The sequence below is a fragment of the Paroedura picta genome, chromosome 5 (assembly GCF_049243985.1).
Source record: "Paroedura picta isolate Pp20150507F chromosome 5, Ppicta_v3.0, whole genome shotgun sequence".
Classification (NCBI taxonomy): Eukaryota; Metazoa; Chordata; class Lepidosauria; order Squamata; family Gekkonidae; genus Paroedura; species Paroedura picta.
In genome coordinates, this window is record NC_135373.1 from 125,382,445 (window position 1) to 125,404,626 (window position 22,182).

Consider the following 22,182-nt stretch of genomic DNA (forward strand, 5'->3'; position numbering starts at 1 on the left):
GGCCCCTTCCAACTCTATGATTCTAATAATATTTAGCATAGTCAAGAATGCGCAGTCTCCGTTCAGCCTCTTTGTGGCATGCACTCAGGCTGGTCTTTGTCTCCTCAGCTTTCATCTTGGTGCCGGATTATGAACTATATCTTGTCCCGATTGTCCATAGACTTCTGTAAAAGGGCTCCCCGGCCTTTTTGAACTCGCGGGCACCCTTGGAATTCTGGCCGATGCCACAAAACAGCCATTGCAAGGGGCAAACATGCACAGAGGAAGCCCCCAAAAGGGATACTTTAAAAATACATATGGGAGGAGAGATTAGTGAGCGAGAGAATAAAACCAACCTTGCAGGGACTGCAGCCACCCTGTAAATATTTTTTGAATCTGCATCAGGGGGCCTGCAAAATGGAGCTGTTCTGCCAGGTCTGTGGTTGAGGCCGGCACGACAAGGAAGATCTGATGGACCCCCCAGCATGATCTGCACTCCCTCCGCCCACTCCTATATTAGATTTTTGAGGGGCTAGCAGGTTATTGGCCGCCATAGTTTTTTAATTGTTTTAGGAGTCTATTTTAGGAGACTGTATTGATGATTGTCCGGATGGGTTTTAATGGGGTTTTTAACAGACTGTTGTAACCCACCTCGAGCCAGTTATGAGAGTGGCAGGCAATAAGTAAAAATGAATGAATGAATGAATGAATGAATGAATGAATGAATGAATGAATCTCCAGAGCCCCATTAAAAGCGCTTCCTAGCAATAGGCCCAGCTGACCCCAGCCAGTTTGCGAAAGCCGGAAAGGGGTCGGGATGGTACCATGGCAGTCACTTGGTTGGGGACCCCTGTTCTGTAAACATGCGAAATTCTGAAATCTTTTGCGATGCAAGGTGGTGTCTTTTAAACACACACACACACATCCCGGCTCTCAAACCACAGCGTATTGATTGAACAGATAGAGAGGGCACGTTTTAGGAAAATATGCTCTTTGGGTTTTGTCGTCCCCCCCCCCCCCCGCAATGAATTATGCTTTACGTCTTTGCACTTAACAGTACGAATGAAAATGGAAATCCAGTTTAGCTCATTAGGAAGGCAACTTTCGCCCTTCATCCTGTTCGTCGTGTGCCGATAAAAGCTTTGGGATCTGAGTCCGAATGTGGCTTGGAAGGATCGGAGCTGTGAAAAGGTTCTTGTTAAATGGCTGTTTTGGATTAAAGAGACATGCACGGAAAGGAATTGAGTTTGAAAAGTGAGTGTGTCTCTTATGGCTTCTCTTGGTTTCCCGGGTGCTGAAATGAGGAATAAAATAATATTGGCACATTTCACTTACTGGAAGCTATGAAAGCCGGAGGTCTGGGTGAAGGGCTGGCTGGCTGTTTATATCGTGGTACCTGTCGGCTAATTGTGATTGGATTGACCCCCCCCCCCAATTCCCAAGAGGCCTTGACTTTTGAACAAAGTATTCCCTTATTCAGGTGGGTAGTCGTGCTGGTCTGAAGCAGCAGAACAAATTTTGACTCCGGGGAAAAAAGCTTTATTCAAGGTATGAGCTTCCGTGCGCATGCGTTGTATCTGACGAAGTGCACACACAGCTGAAAGCTCATCCCTTGAATAAAACTTGGTTGGTCTTAAAGGTGCCGTGGGACTCAGTGAGAAGAATAGGATGTTTTTCTGACCCAATGCTCTGATTTGTGTTAAAACTGAGAATGGACCAAGTATTCTGTGTTCCGTGGACAACACATTCATGATTTATTTTAAAAATTCAATATAAATAATTTTGCCAACACTTAATTAGCCTGTCATCATCTGTTTCAAATCTATAAAGTTTAACTTTATATCCAAGACTGCTGGCAGTCCTAACTTATTGGGACTTAGAGTTTCCCAAGTAGTGGGGGTTTTTTGAGGGGGGGGATTTTTTTATAGAAAATAAAGACATTTATCCTTTTAGATTCCTTCAATGTACCAAGTAGCACAATTTCATACGCTAAGCCATAAATAATGCGTTTTATGTTGTTAAAACAGTAAAAGGAGCTTAGGTTCAATCGGCCAAATAACAAGAAACAGAGTTGGTTTTTATACCCCACAAAGACACCCTGGGGCTGAGAGAGCTCTGACAGAACTGCTCTGTAGGGACAGCTCTAACAGGACTGTGAGTAGCCCAAGGCCCCCAGCTGGCTACATGTGTGGAGGAGCGGGGAATTGAACTCACCTTGCCAGATGAGAAGCCACCAATCTTAACGATTACACCATGCTGTATTTGTGTTGTCCCCCTCCTGCAATAGTTCAGAACTTTCCAGAAATGTTACATCTCTGCATCAAGTAGAGTTGTCAGATCTGGTTTGGGAAATCCTTGGTGGAGAGAGCTCCACCCACCTCACTGGGTATCTGTTGTGGGGAGAGGAAGGGAAGGCGATTGGAAGCTGCTTTGAGACTCCTTTGGGTAGAGAAAAGCGGCATACAAGAACCAACTCTTCTTCTTCTTCCTCTTCTTCCTCTTCCTCTTCTTCTTCCTCTTCCTCATCTTCTTCTTCTTCCTCCTCTTCTTCCTCCTCTTCCTCCTCTTCCTCTTCTTCTTCCTCTTCTTCTTCCTCTTCCTCTTCCTCTTCTTCCTCTTCCTCCTCGTCTTCCTCGTCTTCCTCTTCTTCCTCTTCTTCCTCTTTGTCCTCTTCCTCTTCTTCTTCCTCTTCCTCTTCTTCCTCTTCTTCTTCCTCTTCCTCTTCCTCGTCTTCTTCTTCCTCTTCTTGCTCTTCTTCCTCTTCTGACCCGGACAGCACCGCCCAGATGGCCCTTTCACAAATATAACAGGAACCGTGGTAAGGATGTGGCACAGAGTGTTGGACTGGATGAGCCATTAGACTGATCCAACATGGCTTCTCTCATGTTCTTATGGCCCCGCTGGTGGACTTCCTGATCCAGCATGGCTTCTCTTGGGTCCTCATGGATGCCACACAGAGGCTCTTCTCCTGAGCCGTAGTCCCTCCCCATTGTTGCCTACAACGGAAACATTTTAACGAGCACAAGGTAAACTTCAGAGGATGACAAAGTTGGGCTTCTGCACAGAGGGAGCCACAATGAGCAGGCTAAATAGCTCCTTTGGGAAATTTGAGAGTACAAACAAATGTTGCACCTTGTCAGAGAATCCCGACCAAGCTGTCTTACATCGCTCCTTTTGTCTGGAGCTGGAGTTCATTTTCTGCAGCTGCCCGTATTTAAATCATCCCGAAAGAACTCCTCGGAGACCGCAGAGTACCTGTCCTCCCGACCAGGTGAGTTCCTTAATGGACAGCCGTCGCTTTAACGGAATCTGCTCTTGCAGAATGACTGAACTTGCCTCTTCTTGGAAGGTTCGTTATTGGGACCTGACGGATCACCTCCCCGGTGCTTCCAGACGGCCCAGCTCTCTAATTCTTCTCCATAACGAGTTTTGCGCTGCGTGATAAAATATTCATGTTCAAATAAGCCCTAAACTAATTATCTGCAGCCAGCAGTCGTCTCCGCAGTCATTTGCTTCGAGCTTGGCTCAAGCGAACGGCTTGCGTTTCGGTTTTCGAAAAGACCCTCCTGGCTGTTCCCTGTCGCTGATGGTTATCCTAAATGGAATTTCCCAAAACATCTATAGCCGATGCTTCCGCTGCCAAAGTCTTTCCTTCTTTGCTTCTTCTGAGCATTAGGGGGGACCGAGTGCGGATCTCCACACACGCTTGGGAAAGAGCTGCTCAAGCAGCCGCTCTTTGCTATATTTTAAACCACCATCTTTCTGTAATATGTTTTGTGGCAGATCTGAGATCACTCCTGTCTGTTTCGCCATTCCCTTCCCACCTTCTACTCACCGAGAGAACTTCTGTCTCCCCAGGATTGCGCTCCAGCTTGCCTGCCTTCATCCAGCCCGTTACTGACTCTAAGCACTGCTTCAGAACGTGAAGGGCACCCTCAGAATCAGGTGGAAAAGAAAGGTAGAGCTGCAGCCTATAGGTCCTAATGATCAGGTTGGGGACCCCTGAAGGACAGTGGCAGCTTAGTATGCAGAAGGTACCAGGTTCAGCCCCCAGCATCTCTAAGAAGCGGGTAGTAGATGATGGGAAAGACCCCTGCCTGACACCCTGGAGAGCTGCTGGCAGTCTGTAGACCAGGGGTAGTCAAACTTTGGCCCTCCAGATGTCCATGGAGTACAATTCCCATGAGGATGCTGGAAGGGGCTCATGGGGATTGTAGTCCATGGACATCTGGAGGGCCATAGTTTGACTACCCCAAGAGTAGACAATACTGAACTTGATGGACCAAGGGTCTGATTCTGTATAGCTTAGCTTCATGATAAGGGGCTGTTGCTCAGTGGTAGAACATGCAGAAAGCTCCAGGTTCAACCCAGTTAAAAGAACCCAGCAGTAGGCTGTTTGGAAGACCTCTGCCTCAGGGCCTGGAGAGCTGCTGCCGGTCTGAGTAGACAATCGTGACCTTAATAGACTAAGGGTCAGACTGTTAGGCAACATCACGCAACCAAGGCCTTGAGGCTCAAGGATATAGGAGTCTTAGTAGACCGTACAATGAACATGAGTCAGCAGTGTGACTCAGTGGCTAAAAAGGCAAATGGGATTTTGGGCTGTATCAAACGGGATTATTGTGTCCAGATCACGGGGGGTGATGGTATCACTTTCCTCTGCTCTAGTGCGGCCTCACTTGGAGTCCTGTGTTCAGTTTTGGGCACCCAAAACTGATTTTTAAATCAGCAATATACACTGATGGTAATTTAACTGTAATTTTCTGCACGTAGGAAACAACCACCGATTAAAGTTCAACATTGGAAACGGCCACAAATCTAGAGTCCGTTCTGGTTGCTTCATTAATTATTAAAATATATATTATATATTGTATACTGATTTTGGTAGCCTGGGATAGGTTCTCTCTCTTTTTTCTGGTAGCCTGGTGTGACTCAGTCGGTCAGTCAGCCCACAGCAAGGGAACGTTGATGGCCTATGTCTCACCAGACCTGGAACCACCCTGGGCTAGCATCGAGCTTCTCTGGAAGCAGGAATTAGCCCCACGGCCGGAGAAGCGCTGATCCGGGGCGAATTCCTCATACAGAACAGGTCCCTGTGGCTCTGGGATGCCCAGCTTTAGTGCTTCCATCTGAGACCAGCAATGGACACCGAAAGGTCTCGCTCGCCATAGGCTTTTTAGCCAGGCCTGGCACAACTGTTGTTGGGAAAGTCTTTCTGGTTTCTCCCCAGCTCCTGTGACCCGGGGGATTCCGTGACTAAGAGAGAAGCCACTCTTTCATCTCCCTGCCACTTAATAAGAGCTTTTTAACGTTCATTTCCCAAGCCATTGCGTTTTTGTGGCTGTGCTAGCCCCCCGTGGCCAAAGCAAATACTTTCCTAATTAATTTTAATAACGGAGAGCCTCATTACAATTCCACGTCGATCTGCGGGGAGACGCCGTGATTGAGGCTGAGATGGGGAAAGCATGCCGGATTCTTTGGGGTGATCCCCTGGGGCTTCCCTCTCGATCCAGAGGGAAAGGAACGGCCAGCGCTGCAAAGGGGTTAACCATTAAATATGATTTGCTTGGGGATCGACCAGAGGAAAAGAGGCTATTCCGAAATTAGAGGGATGTGCAACCCCGCCCCCCCACACCCCCACACCCCAAAAATCCATATTTCTAAGGCCTACAAATAAATGTCACGTTTCAGCGCTGAGGAATATTCAGAAATGGGATCAGTGCTTCTCCCATGAACGTGAGTTCCCTGTCAGAAGTCTCCTTGTTTTTCTTTGAATTTCTCTTTCTCTGCATACCTTTTAGATCTCCTTTTAATAATAGTACAACCGGGAAAGAAAGTACATCAGGCGGTAGCCAGGCATTTGAGCCGGCTTTAGCCAATTGTGATGTTTAGTCCTTTGCTGTCTTACTTCCTCCCACCCTCCCCTTTAAAGTCAGGGTAGACACTTCTAGGATTCAGGCTCTGCTAGATTCCAGTCCACCAGCACCTTAGGGCAGAGTTCCCCAACGTGGTGCCCCTGAGGGCCCTTGTCAGAGTGCTCGACTTCCGCTATTTCAGAAAGTCTGTTTATTCAGAAGAGTAGACATCAAACAAAACCATAGGCAGAACCATCCAGCCCAACACTCTGTGTCACACAGGGGCCAAAACCCAGGGGCCCTCAGGAGGTCCCCCAGTGAGGACAGAACTCCAAGAAGCCCTCCCACTGTGGCCCCCTGAGGACCAAGAATATAGAACATCATTGCTCCAGACATAAGAACACACAAGAAGCCATGTTGGATCAGGCCAATGGCCCACCCAGTCCTACACTCTGTGTCACACCAGCAGTGTTCCAGTCATACTAACGCATTTCATTTGGGATTCCCCCCCGTTGCAATACTCTCTAAGAAAACCAGCTTTCCCTGTCATCTTTTCTCTCTGGAAACAACCAGTTTACTAGTTGTGATAGTGAACACATTTCTAAATGAGGAGGTGATTCATGTATTCTTGCCTGCCATCTTTCATGAATGTTGGATACACAGTTTTCTTGCATGCTTTAGGATGCTTAGGGCTGATCCTGCGTTGAGCAGAGGGTTGGACTAGATGGCCTGTATGGCCCCTTCCCACTCTAGGAGTCTAGGAATCATAGAATCATAGAATCATAGAGTTGGAAGGGGCCATACAGGCCATCTAGTCCAACCCCCTGCTCAACGCAGGATTAGCCCTAAGCATCCTAAAGCATCCAAGAAAAGTGTGTATCCAACCTTTGCTTGAAGACTGCCAGTGAGGGGGAGCTCACCACCTCCTTAAGCAGCCTATTCCACTGCTGAACTACTCTGACTGTGAAAAACGTTTTCCTGATATCTAGCCTATATCGTTGTACTTGAAGTTTAAACCCATTACTGCGTGTCCTCTCCTCTGCAGCCAGCAGAAACAGCATCCTGCCCTCCTCCAAGTGACAACCTTTCAAATACTTAAAGAGGGCTATCATGTCCCCTCTCAACCTCCTTTTCTCCAGGCTGAACATTCCCAAGTCCCTCAACCTATCTTCATAGGGCTTGGTCCCTTGGCCCCAGATCATCCTCGTCGCTCTCCTCTGTACCCTTTAAATTTTATCCATGTCCTTCTTGAAGTGAGGCCTCCAGAACTGCACACAGTACTCCAGGTGTGGTCTGACCAGTGCCATCTACAATGGGACTATGACATCTTGTGATTTTGATGTGATGCCCCTGTTGATACAGCCCAAAATGGCATTTGCCTTTTTTACCGCTGCATCACACTGTCTGCTCATGTTTAGTTTACAGTCCACAAGTACCCCAAGGTCTCGTTCACACACAGTGCTACCTAGAAGCGTATCCCCCATCCAGTAGGCATGCTTTTCATTTTTCTGACCCAGGAGTCTAGTTCAGCCGTGGAATAGGCTGCCTAAGGAGGTGGTGAGCTCCCCCTCACTGGCAGTCTTCAAGCAGAGGTTGGATACACACTTTTCTTGGATGCTTTAGGATGCTTAGGGCTGATCCTGCGTTGAGCAGGGGGCTGGACTAGATGGCCTGTGTGGCCCCTTCCAACTCTATGATTCTATGAATGTAAAATAAACCAAAGGGATCCCATCCATTCTGGGCCTCATCATTCATCCAGGCTATTCTGACATCACGTGTTGGCTCCTCTTCTCTCCTTCACCATCACAGTCGTCAATCTACGACTCAGAGTTTTGCAACAGGTGAGATTCTCCCACACAGTTTTAGGAGAAGTTGCGTTAAGCAGCCTGAATCTTTGTGGGATCAGTGAGCCCTTGGTTGTAAGTTGGTCTGTGAAATCAGCACTTGCTGCCAGGGAGCCAGCACCACCCGGATGAAAAAGTTAATTTAATTGCAGCTTCTGCTCCCATTACATTATCCATGTGGCTGTAGCCGGACTGTATCAGAGTATCGTGTCCAGATCACGGGAGGTGATGGTACCGCTTTACTCTGATCTGGTTGGGCCTCCCTTGGAGTCCTGTGTTCAGTTTTGGGCACCCCAGTTGAAGAGGGATGGAGACAAACTGGAACGTGTCCAGACGAGGGCAACAAAGATGGTGAGGGGTTTGGAGACCAAGACATATGAGGAAACGTTGGGGGGGACCTTTGTTTAGCCTGGAAAGGAGATGACAGAGAGGGGATCTGATAACCATCTTCAAGTATTTAAAAGGCTGCCATATGGAGGATGGAGCAGAATTGTTCTCTCTTGCCCCAGAGGGATAGACCAGAACAAATGGAATGAAATTAATTCAAAAGATATTCCGACTAAATGTCCGTAAGAAGTTCCTGACAGTTAGAGCGGTTCCTCAGTGGAACAGGCTTCTTCGGGAAGTGGCGGGTTCTCCATCTTTGGAAATTTTAAAGCAGAGGCTGATTCTGTGAAGGCTCAAGGGGGTGGCAGGTGACAGTGGATGAGTGATAGGGTTGTGAGTATCCTGCATATGGCAGGAGGTTGGACTAGATGACCCAGGAGGTGAATTCCAACTGTATAATTCTATGAACCTGAGGAGTCTCCTTCAGTGGTCTAATTAATATGTGGAATGCTCTTTTATACAATGTCAAAATCGAAAGGCTTAGGGATGGCTCCAACTAGTATTTTTAAAGTATCTTATTTGGAAGCTCCCCTTCTAAAATACGTATATCTGAGGCCGCTGCTCTGAGCTTTTGCCTAGCTCTATGTCAAAAATGCATTCCCATGTGTGCCAGACAAAGCTTTTAGGAATAATTTTAACTCTAGTCCTGATGGATTTAGCGGGGACAAGGACGAAAGTCAGGGCTTGGTCCTTGCCTCCTGCTCTGGCTACAGCTGAGGAGCCCCAGAAATCCTTCCCCCCTCCCAGCCACACCGGCCTTTAGCAAATCAGGAGACTCATCGTTCATGAAAGAGGGCAGCCAACCTGGGCCTGTCTGTTTCTGCTCACCAGGATTGCTGGCTGAAGCCTAAGGGGCATTATTGGCTTTTTGGGTCTCTGCGGGGTGGGGGCTGGCGTCTGCAAAGCCAAATCCGCTTGTCACTCGCTCTGCCAAAAGACAGGCCACCCCTCTCCCAGGGGGAAGCTCGGACTGCTTGGGATGACAGTCGCTCGGTAAACTCTCCTCCCTCACCTGCTCAGGTGGGCCGCTCCCTCCTCCCAGCAGACCCGAAGCCTCTTGGCAGCCAGGCAGCCTGCGTTTGACGGCTCGTGTCTGCAAAGGGCGTCGATAATTGCCCGTTCTGTCGGCGACTTTGTCAGTGACAGATGGTCACACTGAATGTTTAAAACGTTGGAGACCTCTGGGTGCTCCTTCTGCTTCGGCGTGCCAAGCTTTGCCAACATTTTTCTTGGGGGAGGGGGTGGGGGGATGCGCATCTTGAGTTGCTATTCCCCCCCCCATCTCAGACTTCCTTAATTTGCAGTGGCATTTCTGCAGCGATTTTCATTCCTTTCTTTGCCTCCCTCCTTCCCTTTAAAAAGAAAAAATAAAAGACTCCAACCACAATCAATATGTTAGTGCAGACTGGCATTGAGCAGGAGCCAACTGCTCTTCTCGATGTGTTAATGGGATTTTTTTTATTTTTTTTGGCTTGGCAGCTGCGCATATGGTCTGGAGTAAGAATAACAGGGCAGCAGAGAGGGGAGGCAGCTTTTTCGCAGAAGGATTAAAGCAGTTTTTTACATGTTTCGGGTTATCAGAAAATAGACTGCATACACTTTGGTAGCTTTGGACGTCTCATTTGGTGATGGTGGAAAACACCGTCAGGTTTCACCTGCCTTGTGTTGACTCTGTAGGGTGGGGTGGCCAACCGGTGGCTCTCCAGATATCCACCAACTATTATCTGCTCATGCCCTCTGCAGAGCATTACGCTCTGTGGGTATGAAATCTGCTGGGACGTCCGCCTGGCCTTGACCCGGGCCAGGGCTTCTTTGGCCCTCGCCCCAACCTGGTGGAACGAGCTCCCGGAAGAGCTGAGGGTCCTGCCAGAGTTGTCAGCTTTCCGCAGGGCCTGCAAGACGGAGCTCTTCCACCAGGCATATGGTTGATCCCAGGGCGGCGTCCCTGGTGGTACCATCTGAGATCTCCATTTGAGTCCAACAAAGATCATCTAGAATCCTCGTTTCCAGTTCCCAGATCTACATGCTGAACGGAGGGGAGAAAGTTGACGTTTTATGGTTCGCCATTTTGTTTAGTGTGATCTTACATTGTTTATAAGGCTATCATTGGGGATTTTATTGTATTTTAGTCATTCTTGTAAACCGCCACGAGACATTTGGGAGCGGCGGTATATAAATATAATTATAAATAATTAAAAGAAATAAATTGACTACAGTGGGCCTGCAGGGGCTCATGGGAATTGTAGTCTGTGGACATTTGGAGAGCCACCCTTTGGCCATCCCTGCTGTAGGGTTTTCATGGCATGAGATGTTCAGAGGTGTCTGGCCTGAGTCTACCTCGGTGTATCAACCATGGACTTCCATGGTTGTCTTCAACCGAAATACGCACCAGGGCTGACCCTGCTAAGCTTCCGAGATCCGGTTTCGAAGTTAAAACAATTTGTGCTGGACTTGTACGCCCAACTCTCTTTCCCCCTTTCTCCTCCTGTTTCTCAAACGTAAGCAGAGAGGTCAAATTGGCCCTGAAAAGAAGGGCAGGAGAGAGACACTCTTCTACAACAGGACCCTTGTTTTCATACATGCTTTGCTTTCAGCCTTCTACAAACACTGCTCTTAATGGGGGTTTTCTGCCATGTTGTTGGATTGTCGATCCACTGTGTCTGTATATTTTGTCCATTTTAATAGGATTTTAATGGGGGTTTTAACAGGACACCTGTAGCCCGCCATGAGCCTACTTGGGAGTGGCGGGTAATAAATTAAATGATGATGATGATGATTACAGTTAACTGCCCTTAAAAAAGGTAAAGGTATCTCCTGTGCAAGCACTGGGTCATGTCTGACCCTTGGGGTGACGCCCTCCAGCGTTTTCATGGCAGATTCAATACGGGGTGGTTTGCCAGTGCCTTCCCCAGTCATTACCGTTTACCCCCCAGCAAGCTGGGTACACATTTTACCGACCTCGGAAGGATAGAAGGCTGAGGCAACCTTGAGCCGGCTGCTGGGATTGAACTCCCAGCCTCATGGGCAGAGCTTCAGGCTGCATGTCTGCTGCCTTACCACTCTGTGCCACAAGAGGCTCTAAAAACTGCCCTTTATCTGCCCGTAAATTGCAGGAGTGTGGCCATTTTCCCCATTGGCCAGGAAATGGGATCTGAAACTGACAGAATTATTTTTCTGAATGATCTGATATTTTCTTTCTGCTTCCGTTCTCTTTATCCGCTTTAAAGGGAGATCAGTTTCTCCCCCCCCCCCCACACATACACACACACTTAGCTGAGGTTATGCTCAGTGCACTCTTAGAGTTTTAAAAATTTCTCTCAGTGGTGGTCTGGGGTCTCAGGCTGAGGCCTTACATGTCACCCGGATCCGGAGATGCCAGGAATTGAACCCGGAACCCTCAGCATGCCAAGCAGATTTTCTGTCACTGATCAATGGCTACTCCCAAGGAGTGCACGTTGAGTTACTGGGATCCCAACCTCATACCAGGGGTCTTTCCCTGGTAGTTTTAACTGGAGATGCCGGGGATTGAACCTGGGACCTTCTGCATGCCAAGCAGGTGTTCTACCACAGGGCCACGGCCCCTTCCTTTGTATGTGATTGCTTTCATGACATTCATTTGCCTCCAAGATGATGCAACGTTGGAGTGATAGGGAAAACTAGGGGCCAAGCCCATTGCATTCAGGAATACAGTGGGCACTAGATGGGGTGGGGTGGGGTATGTGTGTGTGGGAGAACTCTGCAGGTAGCCTCTGCCTCCCACCAGGACCTGGAAAGGCTGCAGGCAGCTGGCAGGGAACTCACTGGCAGGGGCAGCTTTCACGCAGCAGGGATCTGCAGCCTCCGAGCCTCGGAGGGAAGTGGAAGGAAGAGCGAGTGGTCAGGGATGGGGAACGGAAGGTGATTGGCTATCCACTGGACCGACACGCAAGCTGGTTGGAGGAGGAGGCACTCAGAGGTGGGACAGCTGCCCTGAGTGGGTGTTAAGCGCTGAGTGGCACTTAAACCATGAGACCAGCTCCTCCTCCAAGGCCTTACCAGAAATACATTATGTGGAACAGATAAGGAGGCTAACAGGTGAGGAATAAACAGTTTAACCCCTGTTTTCTCCATGGTTTCCCCATGGTGGTGATGATGAGGAGCCAATTCAGAAGATGCATGTAAAAGAACGGCCAGGATTAACTGACTTATTCTGGTGCCCAGTTGCTGGCGGGGGAGGAGGGTTCATAAAATTTCGTTACTGCCGCAGATCAAAGCAATCTCAGCATGCAAGAAGTTTTTGGGCATCACAGAAGGCAATCCAGTTCTGCCTTTTCTGCCTTAGCTTTGTTGAGGCCCGAAAAAGAAGGCAACCGTAATAACTCCCCCCTCCCCTCCCCAGCTGGATTTGCGGTAAATATCAGGTACCCAAAAACCTGTTGAAATTTGACGTGAAAACATAAAAATGTAAGGCGTCCCTCTCCGTGTTCCCTGTCAATCTGCGTGTCAAGGAGTGGGTAGGACTCATTGACATCCCACACAATAATTGCGCCCCCAGCTCGGAACAAGCCAAAAAGAGAGAGCTCTTGTTAATCTGAAAATAAACTGTCAGGATTACATAAATAATGAAAGAGCTAAAAATGCGGTAGTTTTGTAATGTAGATGAAGCCAAGGTGTCATGTCAGGATCACATTTGCATACAGGAATGATTTAGCTATCATGCCTTCTACTCTAAAGAAGCCCAAGCGGCTATGAATATTCATAGGCCGCAATTAAAATATTAATGACACACCGGGTACTTTGCGGACTCCGAGCATCCATAAATAGTTTTGTTCAGACGGGGTAGAGAAAGGAAAGATCAAATGGGAGGGTAGCAGCTGACTTCTGCTTCTGCCGATGGGGCAACAATTAGTAGGGTTGTTTTCTTTCACAGAGTTGTTAGAGATGGAAACTGTTTATTTACACCTTTGAATATAGCCATTAAAACTTCACTAATTCTGCTAGTTCCGCGGGGGTAGTCAAACTGCGGCCCTCCAGATGTCCCTGGACTACAATTCCCAAATGCTGGCAGGGGCTCATGGGAATTGTAGTCCATGGACATCTGGAGGGCCGCCGTTTGACTAATCCCATTCTCCTTCCCCCAGTTACCTGTTGAGCCCAGGTGGGGCTCTCTGCTGCTTCCACCTCATTACCAACCCCAGGCCTGGTGCTCTTAATTTAGACAATCTCCACTTGAAGCTGTCAATGCTTGGGGCTGCCAACGCTTCCTGCAGCCGTGAATTCCCCCTGTTAATGACTCTTTGGGGGGGGAAGTGCTTCCTTTTGTCTGTTCCAAGTTTGTTGCTCATTCTCCTTCTTCTGACCAGAATCCATAAATCTTACAAGCCATGCCTAATCAGAGCCAACTTGGTGTTACTGGTTAGGAGTGTGGACTTCTAATCTGGCATGCTGGATTCGATTCTGCACTCCTCCACATGCAGCCAGCTGGGTGACCTTGGACTTGCCATGGCACTAAGAAAGGTATTCTGACCGAGCAGTTCTGTCAGAGCTTTTTCAGCCTCACCTACCTCACAGGGTGTCTGTTGTGGGGAGAGGAAAGGGAAGGCAATTGTAAGCCACTTTGAGCCTCCTTCAGGTAGAGAAAAGCGCCATATAAGAACCAACTCTTCTTCTTCTTCTTCTTCTTCTTCTTCTTCTTCTTCTTCTTCTTCTTCTTCTTCTTCTTCTTCTTCTTCTTCTCCTCCTCCTCCTCTCTCTTCTTCTTCTTCTTCTTCTTCTTCTTCTTCTTCTTCTTCTTCTTCCCTCCTGCTTTTATCTGCTTTGAGCCCTAGATCGTGCCCATGACATTTGTTTCAAATCTCCTCTTTTGATATGCCCTCCTCTGCCACTGATTCTTGGTGCCGTGCTGTGACCTGTGATGCCCCAGTAAATCTCCCCCAAGCCTGTGCTGATGTTGCTCTTGTGGACACGGGGAACTTGGAGGAGACAAGGCAGCTGGCCGACCCCAAACTATCAGCTCCGGGGACAGAACGTGCCCCTAACTGAGGCCCTGCGTCTGATTGCTTGGCTGCAGCTAGCTGGTGGCTGCCAGGCACCAGATCCAGCTGCTCTTTCTCAGAGACGTCAGACTGTAATCAGGTCCTGGCTGTTGCATGACACTCCCCATCTTTGTGATCCCCGTCTCCTGGGCACCCCAATTCCCTCAGATGGATTCTTAATGACGTTTGCCTTGTGTTGGCTCTACAGGCCATCTGCCCGAGCTTTGACTTTCCAGCTTGTCCTTGGATTATGCTTATCGGAGCAGAGTTTAAGGAGCTGACCGTCTGCTGCAGCCAGACCCACCCTGTACCCCATTCCTTCCTGCGTTTCCTGCGATCCTCGTCCTGCTGCGGCACTCGCGACCTAAGCCGTCCCCGGGCCGTGACTGCAGCACTTGTGTCTTCAGCAATCTGACATCTTTCAGATAACATCAGTGGTGTGGATTTAGAGGAGGGTGCCTGAAGCCACAGACGAAATTAGACTTTTAAAGAGCGCTCTTCGGAGCCAGCGGAAGCCATCTTCCATTTTGCCTCAAAGGGTTGGAGCAATTAATGATTCTTGATTGCGGGCGAGCAGAAAGGCCGTCACTCTTGATTAGAGAGGACAGTCGGAGGCAACGTACTCAATTGTACGGTTTCGAGGCAGCGAGGAGTCCATAAAGCCAGGAGGTCATTACCTTCCCAGAACGAGATGATAAAGACCTCTCCTTGCAGCTGCCAAAAACCGAACCATTGTGAAATCACAGAAAACAGACTTTGCACTCCTAGCCATTAGTGCATTCTCGATTGGGTGTTACCGTTTCACAAAACCTTGAAGCCATCTACCTGTCTGCTGCTGCAAAAGGCAACAAGGTATGAGTCCAAGAGCACCTTAGAGACCAATATGATTTTCAGGGTACCAGCTTTGGAGAATCAAAGCTTCCTCTGTCAGACGCCAAGGGAGCCTTTAGAGTCTAGTCCAGCAGCACCTGAGGCACCAAGACTTTTTCAGGGGGGTATAAGCTTTCTTTCCAAAATCAACGGTGCTTTCATCAGAGACCAAGATAGCTTTGACTCTCGAAAGCTTTACTGAAAAATAAAGTCGGTCTCTAAGGTGCTGCTGGACTCAAATCTGGCTGTTCTGCTGCAGACCAGCATAAATACCCCAGGAAACTTATCTACATAGAGCAGGAATTCACAAGAAGAAGAAGAAGAGTTGGTTCTTATATGCCGCTTTTCCCTACCCGAAGGAGGCTCAGAGCGGGCTTACAGTCACCTTCCCTTTCCTCTCCCCACAACAGACACCCTGTGAGGGAGGGGAGGCTGAGAGAGCCCTGAGATTACTGAAGAAGAAGAAGAAGAAGAAGAAGAAGAAGAAGAAGAAGAAGAAGAAGAAGAAGAAGAAGAAGAAAGAAGAAGAAGAAGAAGAAGAAGAAGAAGAGAAGAAGAAGAAGAAGAAGAAGAAGAAGAAGAAGAGAAAGAAGAAGAAGAAGAAGAAGAAGAAGAAGAAGAAGAAGAAGAAAGAAGAAGAAAAGAAGAAGAAGAAGAAGAAGAAGAAGAAGAAGAAGAAGAAGAAGAAGAAGAAGAAGAAGAAGAAGAAGAAGAAGAAGAAGAAGAAGAAGAAGAAGAAGAAGAAGAAGAAGAAGAAGAAGAAGAAGAAGAAGAAGAAGAAGAGTTGGTTCTTATATGCCGCTTTTCCCTACCCGAAGGAGGCTCAAAGCGGCTTACAGTCGCCTTCCCATTCCTCTCCCCACAACAGCCACCCTGTGGGGTGGGTGAGGCTGAGAGAGCCCTGAGATTACTGAAGAAGAAGAGTTGGTTCTTATATGCCGCTTTTCCCTACCCAAAGGAGGCTCAAAGCGGCTTACAGTCGCCTTCCCATTCCTCTCCCCACAACAGACACCCTGTGGGGTGGGTGAGGCTGAGAGAGCCCTGATATCACTGCTCGGTCAGAACAGCTTTATCAGTGCCGTGGCGAGCCCAAGGTCACCCAGCTGGCTGCATGTGGGGGAGCGCAGAATCGAACCCGACATGCCAGATTAGAAGTCCGCACTCCTAACCACTACACCAAACTGTAGGTCTGTAAATCCCTTGGGGCACTGCAGCCTTTTCCCAGCAGTCTTAATGTCCACGGACGCAAAATAGGGAACTGGGCGCTTCTGTTGCTCCCTTCCCCCTCCTGAGTGTGTGTTTTTTTCGTGGCAGAGCCTGCACGCCTATTCCCACATTAAACCATGCCCTAACTCTCCTTTCCCGTAGTCTTCCTCGAGCTTGCCTGTTTACACAGATGGTGCTGTCATTTATGGTGACATGCAACTTCTTGGGGGGGGGGGGGTCAGCTGGCATTGCTTTCAGGGCTCCTCAATGCCTGGAAAATTATTTCAGGGGCTCCTCCAAGGAAAAAGCTGGAAAAGGCTGGCATAGAGCAAAGATCTTCCATTTCCTCCTGCATTGACCACCCTAGCTGTTTCTGTTGTTATTCAACACAAGTGCAGTTGATCCTAAAGTCTCAGGGTAAGAAATTCTAGTTTGTCTGTCCTCCCCGGGGTATATTGTTAGTTATCGCCTATGCAGTTGACCTCGAAGCATCAGAGCAGATAAATGGAACTGAAACAGTGTTTTCTGTTTATGAGATAAAATAGCGCCCGCTAATTTATTGCAGACTGGGCAACTTACAGCCTAGTCACTGAGGACAGTTTGGTGTAGTGGTTAGGAGTGCGGACTTCTAATCTGGCATGCCAGGTTCGATTCTGCACTCCTCCACATGCAGCCAGCTGGGTGACCTTGGGCTAGTCACAGCACTGAGAAAACTGTTCTGACTGAGCAGGAATATCAGGGCTCCCTCAGCCTCACCCACCTCACAGGGTGTCTGTTGTGGGGAGAGGAAAGTGAAGGCGATTGGAAGCACCTTCGGGTAGGGAAAAGCAGCATATAAGAACCAACTCTTCTTCTTCTAGCAGTCTTTGATTACATCCGGGGCAGTTGCGAATTGCTAATGTCTGGAAGATAGCAATCTTGCTGTGGTAAATATCACATTTTTAGCTTGGAATGACTATGAGGGTTGAAGGGCCATGTCCCAGTGGGAGGCGCATTCAGGTCCAGTCCCTGGCATCTCTAGTTAATAGCAGATGTTGCGGAATATTTTTGCCCTACTGGACATTTTTGGATTTCCACCGCAGGTAAAACTTATTTCGATGAGCTAATGATCTCACTTGGTATAAAGCACATGTGTTCCTATCTTTTATGTGTAGATCCTGAAAATCTCAGAGAAGTTGCATGTCTCTCTCCTGGCAGATCTCTTTGTTAGGACCAGCGAGCAGACATTTCCCCTGGCTGCTCCAATTTACACGAAAGAATTTAAAAAAAAAAATATTTGCAAAGGCAGAATGGCAACTGAGCAGCAGATGGTCCAGCAAATGTCAATGAGGCATACAGATGGAAATTTTTAAGAGAAAAGGTCAACTTGCTAAGAGAAAGACGAATAGGACTCTAACACAGAAGAAGGGGCACAGAAGTCAAGCCATTATTTCCTATCTTTCATAGCAATTTCCGAGAGAGAAATAAGATGGTGTTCGCTTGTGTGGAAATGGGCAAGAAGCTCTCCCAAATTAAACTCTACAGTGAATAAGGCAGAAGCCTGTACAAATTCATAGCCCCAGGAGAAACCCAAAATGTCATTGTCTACCTTAAGCGAGCCACCCGACTTTTGTCCTTTGTCCTTTATCCGTGCCTTCCTTACGGTATACTACACCACTATCAATAGTGACGAGAAGTTATCTTATGCTTTGGTCCTCGAGTGCTCCATTTCCAGCCATGCTTCCTTGGAATATTGCTCATTCGCTCCAAGTGAACCTTGCCTCGAAATTTCAGGTCAAGGTTAGCAGCTTGGATAATCAGGGAAAGGGGAAAGGAACCTTCTGTATCTTTGCAGCATCCAGTGGATAATACTGAGGAGGCCTCACTGCTGTGTTGGAAATCTTAAGGGTCATTTCTATTTATTATTTAGATTTTTAATTCTGCAGTCGAGACAAAGGATGGCTCCTAAAGGAGTGAATGGACCGGTAAAAATAGCAGTCATCAAATGCAGCTCACGGCAAGAGTTCTCAATAAATCTATGTTGAATTGGCGTAGCTTCTAGGGTAGACTTTTTCAATGTTTGGACAGTGGAGCAATCCTTGAAATAGTTTTCAGGATTTGAGGACCCCTGGGAGTGGTGACAGGCCCCTTCAGAGAAGTAGGCGCGGGAGCCAGACAGTCAATGAATTGATCATCTACCGTTTTCTTTCCATTGTGGAGAAAAAGACGGGGCCTGTAGAGCAGTGGGGGAAGTGGGCTCCAGCGACATCTAGAGATATCAGCGACCCTCCAAACTTCTGGGACAGGCTGCATAATCCCTGGGGACCTGAGAGCCAGTTTGGTGTAGTGGTTAGGAGTGCGGACCTCTAATCTGGAGAGCCGGGTTCGATTCCCCGCTCCCCCATATGCAACCAGTTGAGTGACCTTGTGCTCACCACAGCACTGATAAAGCTGTTCTGACCGAGCAGTGACATCAGGACTCTCTCAGCCTCACCCACCCCACAGGGTGTCTGTTGTGGGGAGAGGAAAGTTAGCTGCTTTAAGAAAAGCGGCATATAAGAACAATTCTTCTCCTTCTCCTCCTCCGAATCTTGTAACTTATAATTTTCGAAGTTGCTAATGTTGAATTGTGTAATTTGTATGCTGGAGTTAGTTACTTGAAAGATTTGTACATAAAAGCGTTATACATATTTTGAAAAATCAGCTGTATATATAGTGTTTTGTAGAATGGAGATAATTTAACAAAACATATTTTACCTCCAAAATATTTTTCCTCCTCCTCTTTCTCTTTCTCCCCCTCCTCCAAAAAATATTTTACCTCCTCCTCTTACTCTTGCGTAACCCCAGGCTTCCCTGGAACCCTGGTTGGGAATCTCTGGTTTAGCCTTTCCAGTTGGCCTACAATTTTAACCTCCCTCTTTTCTATTATCACTCAAGTAGAGTAACTGATATGGGTTTGAGAGACCTGGATTGCGGCAGTTGGGCAGACCTGTTCCTTAAATGGGACAAAATACTGGGTCCCAGATGTGATTGTGGTACAGCTCACTAAGGAAACCCATGTTCCAGGGAGAGTTCAGGCTTGACTTGGTCTGGGACTCCCTGATTTGTCTTTTTTCCGCGGACTACAGTATAGCAATTTCTATCTCCATATTTCTAAGGAATCTGCTTTCTTGCTCTCTGCTTTCTTCAATGGCCAGTTTTCATACCCATACACAGTAAGGGGGAGGACCAAGCTATCCAGGAATAAGATTGCAAAGATGAGACACAGCAGGAGAGGAGTATCATGCCTCAAGTGTCATTTAAACAGCAGGACAAACGGCGTTAGAATAGCAGGAAACAATGCCCCAGGAGCGCAGGAAATACATACAGCAGAAAGTGGCACAGTCTGAACGCCTGCTCTCTGGATGAAAGCGCCCTCCATTCTGTTACACCTGCAGCCCTATTTCCTTTGTAAAAATCCCATTATGCCTCAGCCGCCTTCATATCCCTCGCTTGGGTACCCTTTGCAGCAAATCCCCGGACTGTGAAAGGAAGAGAAGTGAACTGCAGAGATTGGTCAGTTAATAAAGGGCCAGGTATGGGTGTTCCCCCCCCCCCTTTTTTTTTTTTTCCTTTGGGGAGGGGAATGGGCTGAAGCAAGAGGACTGTTTTTCATGGAGAGCAGGAGAGGAAGGAAGGAGGATCTTTTCTGCATTTAGAAACACTCCCCCCATTCAGTTGTTGGTTACGACTGTACTTTTTTTTTTTTTACTACTAATCAAAAAGCTGTCAATGCAGCGGGCGCTAGCAGGGAAGTGGGTAGTTTAGGGGGGAGGCAGCATGTGGGTGGCCTTGAGGGCTGCCTGGGCAGTGTCAGGAAGACCCCCTCAGCCACCTACCCCCCAGACTGGGGCTCCTGATGCTGACCTCCGTCCCCTGCAATGTCCAGGGGCCAAATGGCGGCCACAGGCTTCGCTGGGCTTTTGAAGGGCGGGCCTGAGGGTGGTTAGCCAATCAGAAAGCTCACGGCTTGCTGTGAGCCTTCTGATTGCCCTGGGTCCGGAATCACAGGACGGACAGGGCCCCGGACAGGCTCCGCCCAGGAGGCTGTTTCCAAAATATTAAATAGAGCAAAAAAGTGCGAAAGATTATTATTTATTATTACGTTATTTTTATTCATTTAATTTCTAGCCCGCCTTCCTGCTTGGACTCAAGGCGAGTTACATATAAAATCCCCATCCTAAAAAACAACACACATCTAAATTATATTGAGATGACAAGATCCCTCCTACTTCCTGCAGTCAACTAACAAAGGTGGGCTGGATATTATAGCGGGACTTGAGGGGGGCCCCATTGATCTTGCTAACCCGGCCTCCACCAAAGACCTGGCGGAAGAGCTCCGTTTTACAGGCACTTTGGAACTTTGCCAGTGCCGTCAGGGTCCTCAGTTCTCCCGGGAGCTCATTCCACTAGGTCGGGGCCAGGACCAAGGAGGCCACTCTTGGGCCAGTCGACTCGCGGCTATTTACAACCAGTTAAGTTCGGTATAATAAAACGAAATAAAACTTCTAACACCCTCAAAAATGTCTGACTCCTCAGCCCATCTCGACTTAATGCCTCACGATCGGGGCTTGGCAGAACTGCTTTGTGAATTCCTTTGCCTCCCCGTTTGAAGGTACCCCGTTTTTCACTGCACAAAGGCCTCTCAAAGTGGCTTCCAGTTGCCTTCCCTTCCTCTCTGCACAATGGAGAGCTCTGAGAGAACTGGGACTGGCCCAAGGTCACCCAGCTGGCGCCATGGGGAGGAGTGGGGATTCAAACCCGGCTTTCCAGATTGGAGCCCGCCATTCTTAATCATTGCACCACACTGGCTCTTTGGAGAGAACCTATAACTATTTCTGGGTCTGTTTCCTTCCTTTGGGGACCCGGGGCAGCTTCCATTTGCTCTCCTCTCTGCCGTGTAAGGTAGGCTAGGCTGAGGTTGTATGATGTTGGGAAAAGGACAGCGGAGGGCAACCCCAATGATGAGAGGAGTTGGAGCTCCTTCCCCCTTCCCCCCTGCTCGTGCTGCTTTTCATTCAGCCCCAGAATAAGCAAAGAAATGATGCTTCCTTTTCTGGCTGACATTGCTCCTCTGCCCTTCTCCTCGAAATATCACAAAAAATAGCCAAAGAAGGGAGGGGGGAATTAAGGCACCGTGGCTTTCGGAAGGCCCCGTTATATACGAGCCGTGTTCGTAGGGTGGGAGCAGCCCCCCTCCCCATGCCTTTGGTATAGATCGGGCCCAAACATACGGGAAAATAAACTTTCCCCCTCCCCAAGAGTTTACTAAATTAGGGTTCAGCGAGCTTCTGACATAGCGACGTTTCCGAAATTGGTTCTTATTAAAGTCTGCAGGTTCGTCCGTGGCCGCCCCGGTTTCGATTAAGCACGGCATTAGGATCATCTCCCAGACTAACAACGTTACCAAATCCCTGGCCGTGTTTCCAGGGAATCGTGTGATTAACGTTCTGACTTCTTTTCTGCGTTTGCTAATAACAGCAGAGAGCTTGAGTTACCATCTCAGGTCTTGTGGCTCTTGGATTTCTTTTCCACACAAGCCCCCCCAGCGGCGGCATCTTGGCATTATCGGCGAGCGGAGTCTTCAGGGGGGGGCCTGCCGCCGCCGCATTGAAATGCAAGGATTAAAGCTTGTAACCAAATTAACACGGGAGTCTCACACTTTCCTCATGCGGTGAGGGAGCCGGAGCCGTTGGACGCCTAATGCCCCTTTGATTGAATCTCGGGCACAACAAAGCGATGGAATGGGGAGGTGGGCCAGAGCCCCCTAGGAACACGATTGTGGATGAACAGGTTGACTAATGCCGCCTGACAGGCGAAGTTCTGAACAATCTGATCTTTTACAGCCGCAGATGGGGTGTGCGGCGTCGTGTTTTGTGCTCCGCTGGCAAATACAATCCGTTGAGAGTTCCCTTTGGGAAATACCCATATTATTACCCAGATTCTGTGTACACATTACTTCGTAATGAATTAATTCAGACACACACACGCGCACCCCTTCCCCTCTTT

At 48.3% G+C, this 22,182-nt stretch overlaps 1 protein-coding gene across 1 annotated transcript in view; it reads left to right on the forward strand.

Moving 5' to 3' along the window:
• Positions 1-22,182, forward strand: part of EXOC4 (exocyst complex component 4) — a 395,846-nt gene that overhangs the window by 194,219 nt on the left and 179,445 nt on the right. The window lies entirely within an intron of this gene.